Here is a 13,673-nt window from a genome sequence, read left to right on the forward strand (position 1 = left end):
TTCATTATTTTTCTAACTACCTTGCAGGTAAGAATTGCAGAGGAAACCCAAGCTAGACTTGTATTCCAAATCAATAAAATCATACTAAATTATTAAAGCATTTACTTTTAGTGCTATATAAATGAAAATGAATTTTACTACAATTGGATGATGCTTTTTAATAGCACAATCACAGGAGGACATGCTGCACGCCACATTCTCCTAAATGCTGTTAACAGAATGGACTATAATAAAGAGACACCAAAGATGTAAGCGGTGGTCTTAAACTAAGCAATGTATTAAGTCTACCACCAGATACTTCGTGGTTAGAGTAATTAATATTCTTGTAAACAGGATTTCCCCAATAAAATATAAATAAAACATGTGAAGACTATTTTCGAGGACTACTATTAGTTAAATGAGACGATATACATGAATGTGTTCAAAAGAAAGTAAAGGAAATATTTATCTTAGCAGTCATATTTTTATTTCACCGAAAAGGAAGTAGTAGTGTTAGTTAGTGATTGAGCTAAAGAAAGAGGAGGGAAGACACAGACTTTATAGAGAGGAATAAATTTATTTAGAACGGAAGTTGGAGCGAGTGTACTTCCAGCTGTTGAAAAGCATCAGCTAATTTAACGAATTTGAGGTATGCTTGATCGGCACCCTAGTGACAGCTTTAGATAAAAAAAATACATACGAATACCTTGAGTAAATTTTATTACTTTCGGAAAATATTAAAATCGAAGAAAAGGGGGAAAATACATGGAAAGCATGTAGAAAGAAAGAAGATACATAAAAAGGAAAAAATTTCAGAGAAATATTCATTTACAATGGCGATGATATTCACCGGCGGAACATAAAAGTGGTTATTACGTGGCATGCTAGGAGAAAAACACGAGAAGAAACGTTATTAGATGATACTGTTCAATCGGGTAACATCAGAAGTGTTATCATTACCTTTGGTTACTGTTAAAGGAAACTAAAGAACTTCTTTTCTACGAATTTCCCGTGAAATTACACAGGTATGTTTAACCCCTTTCAAAATACATATACACCAACGTATATTTGTTTACATGAGAAACAGATATAAGATGAAGTTATTCATTTGTAAAATGCATCACTATAAGTTATTTGTAAGGACAATAATCTCTGTGTAGCTATAAGAGTACAACTTCAATAAGTTGTTAGTTTATTGGATTTGTATAGTTTAACATCTGATAATCTGTAAAATATACGCATCAGTAATTGACATTTTTTTCTATATTGCTGCAGTATATAACCAAGGAATATATATGCAGTTGTTTTAAGATTAAAACAAACTACTTGTTTAAGAATTTGGTGATTACTATTCAATATTTTACCTGCTATGGATACTGATCTCACAAGTGTAGTTTAAACACACACACAAATCAAAACAGTGCAACGTTAATAATAGTGTATTTTTTTTAATCAACATGTTACAATTTAGCAGTTGAAAAGTATGTTCTTTATGGTGAGTTTTGAATCTCTAAAACAGCCTGTTGCTGTAGATATAAAGCCGTGAATGTGTATGTTTAATGAGTGTTTGTGTGTTCGAGATATAGAGAGTATGGGCTATCCAAGCGTCAATGTCTCCCTTTCGTTCTATGTAATATGCAAAGGAAAGTTGAACCAATACGTTTGATACCAGGCCAACTGAATTAGCTACCGTAGTTGGGTTGAGTACAATACTGGGCTGTCTATAGGATCATACTAGAGACTAAAGCATTTTTTCATGCTGCTGAGCCTACAGGTATCTCTGGAGGCATTCTACCTACAAGTCCCCGAGAACTTAAGTTTGGGCTGCAAAGCACCAAGTTACTATGTTTCATTATAAAGAGGGAGAGGTACATTTTGCCGGAGAAGTTATGTATCCTACACATTACTGTTAACCAGTAGAGAAAAGCTGCAGGTAAGAAGGTGATAAACACATAACTTCCTTTATCTACACACTAGACATATCACAACCATCCTTTTGACACAAACTACAAATGCAACACAGGGAACAAGTTACAAGTTTCCATTTAGAGCAGCATATAGCTAAGCACTGGTGGTGGTGGTGGTGGAGGTTCTCATTGGACAGGTGTTGCCTTACCACTGTGTTAACATGCTTCATTGGTTGTGTGCGACATTAGGTACTTCTTGCCAAAATGAACAAATGCATTGGGAACAATGAAGCATCAACAACATCAGCAGAAAGAACAAAAGAGCACAAGGGTCAGGTGTTGGCACAAAATAGTCATCGTAATCAGCAATCTTTCCTTCTTGCAAGTAGACATTGTTGCTCTCCAAGGCACCTGGTTAGCAGATTCTAGAAACATAAAAGAAGCTTACACTACTCATTCTTCTTTAAGCAAGGTAAGAAGGAAGATGAAACTTGTGAACAAAGTGTTGGGTTTGCTATCAAGCAGACACTTCTAAGCTGTAGAAATTGGTAGAAATAAATGCTGAGTGCATTATGCCATCTTTGATGATCTAACAATCTTTTCTACTGTTGTTATTAAAGAAAACTTTTACTACTAAAATGAAGCTTAGATATTTTGCTTGGGTCACTACAGTGACCCAATAACAATAACAAGCACCTCCTAGAATTGTGCTCCTTTCACACTTATGTGTTACTAATACCTACTTTGGCTCTAAATCCTATTATAGAGTATTCTGCAAACACCCACAAGCTAAACAGTAGCACTAATAGGACCTTGTCATAGCCAGGTGATCTCATCTCAAGAACTTTTTGGTGACAAGAGCATTACATAGTGCAGTTTGTAATACAGAACATTCACTTGTCTGCACTATGGTCAGTCTATAACAAGAGATTTCATAGAGCCAAGCCAAAGGGGATGCTACTTATAGATGTAAGAAAGATTGCAAATCCAGAAAAGTCAGCTCACATCAGATCATTGCTTCCCTTTGCCTTCCAGATTCAGCTTTGGCACTACCTCACAACAATGAATCTCACTACTATAATAGAAACTTTTGGGAGAAAGAAAGGCCTGCAGGATAACAGCTGGTAGCCAGCCATCTCAGAAAGTTTACTTCTTCTCATTGTTGCCAAGCATAATGCTTACAAAAATTTGCCACTTACAGAGAACTATTAAATACTTAAGACAGTTAGATGGCAGAATTCAGGAAATGATCAGTACGTGTGTTAATAACTACTGGCTGAACCTCTGAGCTTTGTTCAACAAGCTGCAGACACAGGCACTATCAAGTTGTACTGTGGTATATTGAAAGCTGTTTGATGGAGCATCAAGGAAACTGAACTACAGATGGAAGCATGTGTAGAATGTTTGTTATAACTTTTACTCAAGCTTTGGATGCTATTTAACATCTGGTTATATCCAAACTAGTTGAATTCCTTACCATAGGAAAATTCATGAAGGCTGCATAAATTTGCTAACAGGCAAAGCACTTGGAAAAAACTATATTCCTGCTGATGTTTGGGTAAGTGGTAAGTTAGTCTTGCTGGAAGAACCCCATAAATCCTGTCAATGTTGGGAAGAGAGTATTTTTCTAAAGGATGTGTAGGATACTGACATTGCTACATTATGAAACAAAGGGAACAGAAGTAATTGCAATAGTTAGAGAGGAATATCTTTTAGTATAGTTGGCAAACTTATTACTTGACTGGTTCTGTAAAGGTTTTAGAAATTTGAATTGCAGTGTGGCTTCTGCTCCAAGATATCCACCAAAGACAATGTTATCATTGCATCACTTTTAAGAAATGTGCCAAGAGCAGCAGAATCAACCATTGTAGCTGGCTTTCATCAACTTAATGAAAGCATTTAAGTTCATCAGTAGAACTGACTTGTTTAACATGTTACCATTTATTGCTTGACTACCTAACCTACTAAGCACTATAATGGTTTTCTATGATGGTATGATAAGCACTGTGCAGTATGAAGAATCTATGTCCAGGGAATCTGAAATGAAGAGTTGAGTCCTTGTTCCAAAACTTTTTGGTATATTTGAAACACATTTGAATCCTTATCTGATACTCCATTGGTTATGCCAACGAGGTTTCCAGTTGATCCAATCAACAGAATAGCCTAATCATGAAATTAATGGGCAAATAGCTGAGCATTCTACAAACACGCATACCCATAACATAATCTTCTGGGAGATTCGGTATGACACAGAATGTGACCTGGCTGGCTCCTTTTGAATTACGGGTACAACTCATTTTTATCAGCTGAGTGAACTGGAGCAATGGGAAGTAAATTGTGTTGCTCACTAGCATGATGTGCTGCTAGGTATCAAACTCACGACCTTTTGCTCATCAGCTGAATACCCAAACCACTAAGCTATGTGTCTTCACAACAGATAGTGTTTACTTCCACTCAAGATCTAGTAGCTGGCTTTCAATATAGCTAGATGGAAAATGAAGAAAATTACTGTTATGCTGTTTGTTGATGCATCTAACTCCTCAATTCTATTGGAATGCTTACTAAACCTTGTGGATAGATTCTCAAGAGCTCGCAACCTAATTTAGTCTCATCATCAATCGCATAAAGATTTGAGTCTTGGAACAAGGCACTCCAGCACCTCCTTCGTTAAGATCAGAGGTAAGGAAGTGGATGTGGCACAGCAGTATCTTGACCTCACTGCATCAGACAGCTTTGTCCTAGATGCAGAACTCAAGAAGCACAGGGTCAAAACAGCTAGTACTCTCTCAAGACTTCCTTTAGAAAGTTTTGGGGAATAAACAGCTCAGAATGTCTACTAAGGTTAAGGTGTACAAAGCCTATGTTCTCAGTACACTTCTAAGGCCAGCATACTCTTCACAAGAACTGAAACTTCACATGTTTCATATGCAGTGTCTGCACAGAACCCCTGGAATGAAATGGTAGGATAGAATTAACAATCTTAACATATTAAGCAGGGTGGTGGTATTCCTGCCACTCTCACTCATTTGCAGCAGTGACAACTTCAGTAGCTTGGACATGTCAATTGTATGGCTGATGGTCATATTCCAAAAGCCTTGCTGCATGGTGAGCTGGTATCTGGGTTAATAAAAGACAACGTTTACTGCATCTATAAATCAAATGTGAAGAAAAATATTATCAACCCTGAAGCTTTCAGTAAAAAATTGGACTTCCTTAGTTAGTCATTTCATAAAAGTGCTTTTCATTCTTTTCCTCCTTCTCTGCTGTCTGCATGACCATATATATCATCATCATTTAGCATCCGTTTTCCATGCTGGTATGGGTTTGACTGGAACTGGTAAGCCAGAGAGCTGTACTAGGTTCCAGTCTGTTTTGGCATGGTTTCTATGGCTAGATGCCTTTCCTAATGCCAACCACTCCACAGAGTGTACTGGATGCCTTTTACGTGTCGGTGACACAGGTGCCTTTTACACATCACTGGCACAGGTGTCTTTTATGTGTCACTGGCACTGCCCACAACATAAATTTTACTAAATTTGACATGTCTTCTCAAACACAGCAAATCACCAGCAGTCTCAGTCACTAGTTATCACTCAAATATATATATATATATATAACCCTAGCAGTTGAGGGAACCCGTGGAAGAGGTAGACCCAGGAAAACCTGGGACGAGGTGGTGAAGCACAACCTTCGAACTTTAGGCCTCACTGAGGAAATGACCAGCGACCGAGACCTTTGGAAATATGCTGTACGTGAGAAGACCAGGCAGGACAAGTGAGCCCAGCCCACTTATGCATGCCTCTCCTCCCTTGGACACAAAGACCTGTTGAGGCAAGCGAAGTCAATATAGAACCTCATCCGACGACAGGCACCCATGCCAACCCCCTTTGCTTGCGAAGACATGTTGGGGCAAGTGAAATCGAATTGAACCAATCCTATGACTGGCACCCGGCAGATGCCTGGACCCCTGGACTGGTGGTACGTAAAAAGCACTATCCGACTCGTGGCCGATGCCAGCGCCACCTCGACTGGCTTCCGTGCCGGTGGCACATAAATTGCACCAATCCGACCGTGGCTGTTGCCAGCCTCACCTGGCACCTGTGCGGGTGGCACGTAAAAAGCGCCCACTACACTCACGGAGTGGTTGGCGTTAGGAAGGGCATCCAGCTGTAGAAACATTGCCAGATAAGACTGGAGCCTGGTGCAGCCTTCTGGCTTCCCAGATCCCCGGTCGAACCGTCCAACCCATGCTAGCATGGAGAACGGACGTTAAACGATGATGATGATGATGATATATATATATATAATATGTGACAATTAGTTGGTTGTCATAATAAAACTCAGAGTTTCGGATGCCGGGGTTCCCTTTATTCAACGGTTTTATTCATAGTGTTTTTGTTTCTCTTAATAATTGATGAAATGCTGGAGCAGACTTCAGCCCCAGCATCCGAAACTCTGTGTTTTATTATGACAACCAACTAATTATGACATATATTTACAGATAAATTCCTCTATTTACATAATATCGAGGTCTCTTTCATTCTTTTGTTGTCATATTATTATTAATACATACATACATATATATATATATTAGTTGAATATTTTGTCCTTGCCAGGTAATTTTCACAATAGAATGGCTTGGTAGACTTTTGGAATGACTCTCCATTTTGACATGGACTTTACAAATTTTTTTTCCACTGCAAAGGATGGGGGAAAGCTTTTATGCAAAAATATTTTTGGAAAATTTATGGTTCTCCTCCTCACTCCTTCCAGATTAATTTTGTTCAATATTTTCTTTGCACTGTGCACTTACAAACAATGGGAGGTGTTTTTTTGGTAGAAAAAAATAGTCTTTCTTGAAAAATTACAAATTGTTCAAATCTCTCTCCCTAACTCAGATTTTTTTTCTTTTTGAACTACATACTTAATAACGATGGGAGAAGCCTTGAAGGCTTAAAAAGAGAAATAAAATGGTGATCATCATCACAGTTCCCACTTCCTTTATATTTAAACAGAAAATGAAATGAAATTTGGAAACAATAGTGTGGTCTTTTTTAAAATTTTTTCATTAACCCTGCCCTGCCATAAATCCTAAAATTTTGGCTTTTTAAAAAAATATTTTTATCATAGTTTTAAAATCAGACAGTCTCAATTTGCAATTTGTTTCTGTTTATAATTTCAAAATTACAACACTGAACACCTTTTTGATCTTCATGTGTCTAACACACGTGGACATGCCTACAAAGTCAGAAAACAACACAGCTCCCATGACTTTCGGAAACATTTTTTCACGCTCAGAGTTGCTGAAGCATGGAACAAACTGCCTGCGTCAGTTGTTGACTGCCATGACACTGCATCCTTTAAGGCCCTCATGCTTTCCGAAATCCGCTGAAACTACACCTGATTATACATACACTTTAGATGAGTTGTAGTGCACCTGAGCACTGTACACAATGTTTTTATTATTATTATTTTAAAATAACTTTCATGCAGAGAGGTATGTGATTTAGCTGGTGTTTCTTGCACATCCTACGACCACTTGCTACCTTACTTGTTTCTTTGTCACTCTGACATGTATTAATATTTTTTCTTCCCATAGATATTTTCTAGAATGATGATATGGTAGTCCATTGCTGGTATATAAGGAACAAAAAGAAAGAAATTGCAATTTAAATTTTTAATCCCTTCTTGCAACAAGCGAGTCCATGTGTGTGTGTGTGTAAGAAAAAAACCCTGTTTACTTACTGAAAAGTATGCTATTAAAATAAATTATCATTTACATACCATTTTAAGTCACTCCATCACCCTAATGACATTCCTTATACATGTATGCATACATGCTGACAAACACACGCACAGAAACTCAGCACGAGCGATATACTTTTATAGAGAGTGAGCAAGAGTATGGTAAAAATATGTGTAGAAAGGGAAAATTTATCATGAGAAAAGTGAAAAATGAAAGGGAGAGAGAAAAGAGAAGGATCTTTTCTGTTGTTGTCACAGATTTTGAAATTGTTAAATTACGTGAAAATCCTCAAATTTGGTATATTGATGTACTTTTCATGGTGAGTCCAAGTTTGTGATTCATTTATTCCAGAAGGATGTTACAGAGGTTTAAAGTTTGATCAATTTCATACAATCAAAAAAAAATAGTTGTTATAAAATGAAAATAAACATTAGAGATTATGTATACAAAGAGAGCAAGTGTCAAAGAATTTGGTAAATATATATAGATACACTGGTGGTGAAAGATTGTGCCAATCTATAAGTTAAGTTCTCATAGAAAATTATATTATTTATGGACAGCCAGCTGGACTGACTCCTGTGCAGGTGGCACGTAAAAAACACCATTTCGAGCGTGGCTGTTGCCAGTACTGCCAGACTGGTCCTCGTGCCGGTGGCACGTAAAAGCACCCACTACTCTCTCGGAGTAGTTGGCATTAGGAAGGGCATCCAGCTGTAGAAACTCTGCCAGATCAGATTGGAGCCTGATGTAGCCATCTGGTTCGCCAGTCCTGAGTCAAATCGTCCAACCCATGCTAGCATGGAAAGTGGACGTTAAATGATGATGATGATGGACAGCCTTTCCTTTAGGATGCAGATTTCAAAAATCAAATTCTTTTTTCTTGACTATACAGTTTCCAATTTTTCTGGGCTAATCACATGCACTCACATTTATATATATACACGCACACACACACACACACACACACACACACACACACACACACACACACACACACACACACCACACACACACACACATATATATATATATATATTGTAATGGGGGCCGGTTTATGGGGTTGCTCTGGGTTTCTTGCTCATAAGGGGTTTAGCCTTACTGCGTATCTTCAGACCCCAAACACTACTGGCCTAAGACCCCTTCAAAATATGGAGATGGAAATGCCTCTATAAAAGTAAACACTAGGTGATTATCTCCTTTTGCTATCGGTCATCAAGCTTTGGCTACACTGCCACCCAATAACCACTAAGGTAAACAATTGTCTCCATTTGGCCTTGGCTATTGGCCCCTGGCTGTAGTGTCGCCTTGCGGATTCAACTGCTCTACATCTTAGAGTGTGCCTCTCCCACGTATTTATGTATTTCTACAAACGATACAAATAAATATATATCATCATCATCATCGTTTAACGTCCATTTTCCGCGCTAGCACGGGTTGGACGGTTCGACCGGGGTCTGGGAAGCCAGGGGCTGCTCCAGGCTCCAGTCTGATCTGGCAGAGTTTCTACGGCTGGATGCCCTTCCTAACGCCAACCACTCCGCGAGTGTAGTGGGTGCTTTTTACGTGCCACCTGCACAGGTGCCAGAGGAGGGGGGTCTGGCATCGGTCACGATTGGTTGGAGCTTTTAACGTGCCAGCGGCACGGAAGCCAGCCAAGGCGGCGCTGGCAACGTTCGGATGGTCTTTTTTTTTTATGTGCCACCGGCACAGGGGCCAGTCGGGGCGGCGCTGGCATCGGCCACGTTCGGATGGTGCTTTTTATGTGCCACCGGCACAGAAGCCAGTCAGGGCGGCGCTGGCATCGGCCACGATCGGATAGTGCTTTTTATGTGCCACCGGCACAGGCATCATAACTACTATTTCCATTGATATTTATTTCGACGTTCATGTTCATGTACAACACAGATGGGTTGCAAGTTCACTACAGCTGTTTCAGATGTATTCTTTAATGATAAACAAGTGTTACATAATGCAACCCCCCCCTGTTTTCATCAGGTGAATACATGTATGAATTAACAATAAAAACCTCTTACAAAACAGGATATAGTGCCAGGTTGAATAATTTTGGTTCATCAATAAAGAGCACGTCTGAAACAGCTGTAGTGAACTGCACCCATTTGTGTTATTATTTATTCTCCACCTAACTCGGAACCTTCCATACGTTTGGATCTGATGTCTATAGTCGAAGTTGAATGTGCACCCCTGTATGACTTTGATGACACGTGTATTCAGTTAGTTACTTGTGAAGTATGCATAACTGGAAGGGTAAATCTGTTTTTACTTAAATAAGTACGTATACATTAGTATACATTGTTGGTACACAGGTGCACTATCCCCGACTCTACCTTGGTGCTTTTACTATTTAAATACCCGATTCTTTTGGATCCAGAAGATTTATATTTATATATAACTAGCAGTATCGCCCGGCGTTGCTCGGGTTTGTAAGGGAAATAACTATATAAGCATTTTTAGAGAGTTATAGCAAAAAAAATGCATTAAAAATGGAATAAAAAATGATAATTTTTTTTTAAAATCGTCGACTCAGTGTCTTTGTTCTAAAAGAACACTGGTCTCCTTGACAACTCTTTACGACGTTGATTTCCTTACACTCCCTTCCCCACAGCTTCACGAGGGAGGGAAGAAGGGGAGAAGCAAACAGGTGCAGGTGTGACCGTGGACGCCAACTCCGCCGCCATCGACACACGAAAAATTATGCATTAAAATGGAATAAAAAATGTTAAATTATTTTAAAAATCGTAGACTCATCGTAGACGCGCGCTAATAGCCAGACGGGCTCGATATGAATTACGACTATAAGATACCCGAATTTGGTTAAACTGCACCGCAAAATGTGGGAGTAGTTAGGAATCTAAATCGAAGGGGACAGACACTCACACAACTACAGTTTTATATATAGATGTGTGTGTGTGTGTGTATGTGTGATTGGCTTTATACAGTTTCTATCAAATCCACTTGGTTAGTCCATGACTGTAGCACTTACTCAAGATATAATGCAGTGGGACTGATAAAGAAATTACATAGTCATGAAGCAAGCTTCTTAACCATACTCACATGCCTATATGCATAAGTGGAACAGACAGAACAGAGTGCAAGTGTGAAGGGCCACAAATTTTCATTTTGGCCTTATGTATGGCGAAAGAGAAATACAACTAGTATTGTACCACAGATAAGTTTTATCGTGTGTTGACATTGAATAATTGAAAACCGGACGTTGCTGTAATTAAATACCTGAATTGTAAATTAACAGAAGTTCAGTAATTCCGGGTTCAAGAGAGCAAAGTTTAAAAGTAAGGATTAACGCCAGCCTTTACGTGGTCCTTTGACCTGCTCGAAATAGCAGCTAAATCTTCCTTAAACTATACTATAGTAAAAATATTTTTAAAAAAGTGATGGTCACGGATGAAACATCTGTCATGCGTCTTCTCGTTAAGAGTCAACCCGATGCTTAACGAAAATTACAGTAACTGTTAATGCAATTAAAGCTCTGAGTTTTATGTTAAGCTCGAGGCGATCTTTTCGATTAAAGTAGCAAGTTTATCAAAATTCCCAGTTGACTTGTTCGGCAATTTCCGTAAAGAATATTTATTTATTTTTGTTTTCATGTCCGGTTGAAGCCGACATTTGCCTTTGAAGTTGGTGAGGGAGGTGAAAAGTGAAACACGCGCACACACTCACTCACACACACGCACACCCATTATCTTTCATATTCACGTACACACATAAATACACACACACACACACACATATATATATATATATATATATATATATATATATATATATATACATCTTTTGTATGTATGTAAAGTATGTACGTGTATATGAAAGATAATGTGTGCGAGCGCGTTCAGATTTGTATTCACACACCCATTGACTTTCATGTCCATGAGTTGAATAGTGAAACACTCGCGCACACATAAATACATATACATACATCTTGTATGTATTTATGGGCGGAGGTTAAAGATCATGGACCGCACCTTCTTTGGGATTTTTTGGGGGTTTTATTTTTACACGAACACACTATATCGAGGGCGGAGATTCCGAATCTGCAAAAAAAAATCTGCATTTCAAAATTTAAATCCGCCCCAACCGGAAATTTGACAAGCTAGAAACAACAGCCAAACCGAGGATCAACTTTCTAAATACGAATTACCAAAAGAGAAAAAAAAAATTGTTTAAACGTCATTTTGTTGTGTTTGTGTGTGCAAAAAATCTAATTTTTTCATGCCTCTCTTAATTCCAAAAGACCCTCAACCACAACATGTTGGGTTATGTTCGTCATGAAACAGTAGAGAAAACACTTTAATTTCATTTCTTGTCATAGGATGAAGGAGAGGGGTGTTTATTTTAATTTTTTTTTTTTTTGAAAAATTAAAATTTTACAGAATTTTTTTTTCAGAATCATAATCTCTGTATTTTTCTACGTATTTCGCCCCAATTTTTTTTTAAAGTGAAAGTTTAAGAAATTTATGCGGGGTGGGGTGGGGGCGGTATTTAAATTCTGAAATGCAGATTCGGAATCTCCGTCCTCGATATAGTGTGTTCCTGTAAAAAAAAAAAAAATTTTAAAAAAACATCGCAAAGGTCCATGATCCATGATCTTTTACCTCCGCCATATTTATTTTAATTTAATTTTTAATTCAATTTTTATTGGCTCAAAAAACAAAAGCAAGGCCATGTAGGGTGACAGGGAGTTATGTACAGGGAGGGTGGTCATACAAAGAGTTCAGGCCATTTCTGGTCAAGAGAGACTTTGAACCGAGCGGTGTGTATATGAAAGATAATTGGTGTGTGGGGGGAGCGTGTTTCACTTTTTCACCTCCCTTACAGACTTCAAAGCATATGTCGGCTTTAACTGGACATGAAAACAAAAGTAAATGAATATAAAATTCTTTACGGAAATTGCCGAACAAATCAACTGGAAATTTTGATAGACTTCCTATTTTAATCGAAAGATCGCCAAATTCGATAATTTCACACCAATACTCATTGCTAGAGCTCTTTCACTGTCTTATCCACACTCATTAAATCCGGTTCACAGAATCAAAACAAACATTGTGCTGTAATTCTTAACAGGATCAAACTACCTTATTTTAACAGTGAAAAAAAAAATTACTATTAGTTTATCAGACTTTAAACCTTTTCCTTGGACAGCTTTTTTGTCTTTTCCCTCTAATTATCTATTTGTGTTTTATGAATCATTTTTGCTGGGAGACAGAGGAACGAGAGGCTCCACGTTTTATTTTGTATCCCCCCTATCTTTCTGTAATTGCTACTCTATCGTACTCTGCTTATATCTCTCTGAGATATTTAGAAATGTAATATTTCTATTTTTGTAATCAGTAGATTTATTTCACTAGAATTCTTATATATTTACAGGGGCTAGATGGACATTTCCAACTAGCAGGCCATGCTACTCCAGACTGATGATGAGCAAAGACTCAGAAACTAGTCTTTGGGTGCAGGCTTAGCTGCGTGGAGGTGCTTATCTCCCTACTGTAAACATAAGGACACAGGAAATGTGTTAAGGCTGACAGGAAGCGTTGCTGCTTCCTAGGGCTAAATAGCAGTGGTGTGATTCCCTTCATAAGACTGTCACATTAAGTTGACAGTATACAACTACTGGGGTGATCACAGTGGTTTTTGGTACATCATCATCTTGTACTGGTATTTGGTGGTATCCCTGGATGAAGTCAACCATGGAGAAAACTGAGCACCTGGCTAGCTGGGCTGAAAAATCTTGTATATTTGGAATGGGGTAGTGGTCAGGTGTCGTATCTGCATTGAGATGGTGGTAATCTCCGCAGGGTTGATACCCTCCATTGGATTTAGAGGCCACATGCAGGAGTGATGACCAGAGACTGCTTGATTGGTGAACTATACCCAATGCCTCCATATTGTTGAACTCGGCCTTTGCGATTGCAAGTTTGTCTGGTGATAGATGACATATGTGGTTGTGCACTGGGGGGGGGGGGCGGTGGTGAAGATGTGGTGTGTCATCCCGTGGCGGGCTGTAG

General features: G+C 38.5%; 1 protein-coding gene and 1 long non-coding RNA gene across 4 annotated transcripts in view; one reads left to right on the plus strand and one right to left on the minus strand.

Moving 5' to 3' along the window:
* Nucleotides 1-543: 543 nt before the first annotated feature.
* Nucleotides 544-13,673, plus strand: part of LOC115211719 (protein sel-1 homolog 1) — a 58,561-nt gene continuing 45,431 nt past the window's right edge. For 2 of the 3 annotated variants that reach the window (XM_036503344.1, XM_036503343.1), the window contains exon 1: nucleotides 544-1,004. The gene's annotated coding sequence lies outside the window, so the exon portion shown is untranslated. The remainder of the gene's footprint in view (nucleotides 1,005-13,673) is intronic. The other variant, XM_029780375.2, reaches the window with a different exon arrangement.
* On the minus strand, nucleotides 11,665-12,083 carry LOC118763641. Its single transcript, XR_004999406.1, has 2 exons — nucleotides 11,781-12,083; nucleotides 11,665-11,716 (listed from the first exon to the last, which is right to left on the minus strand). It is a non-coding gene; the product is annotated as an uncharacterized LOC118763641 (long non-coding RNA).

This window comes from Octopus sinensis, linkage group LG5 (assembly GCF_006345805.1).
Source record: "Octopus sinensis linkage group LG5, ASM634580v1, whole genome shotgun sequence".
In the NCBI taxonomy this organism is placed as follows: Eukaryota; Metazoa; Mollusca; class Cephalopoda; order Octopoda; family Octopodidae; genus Octopus; species Octopus sinensis.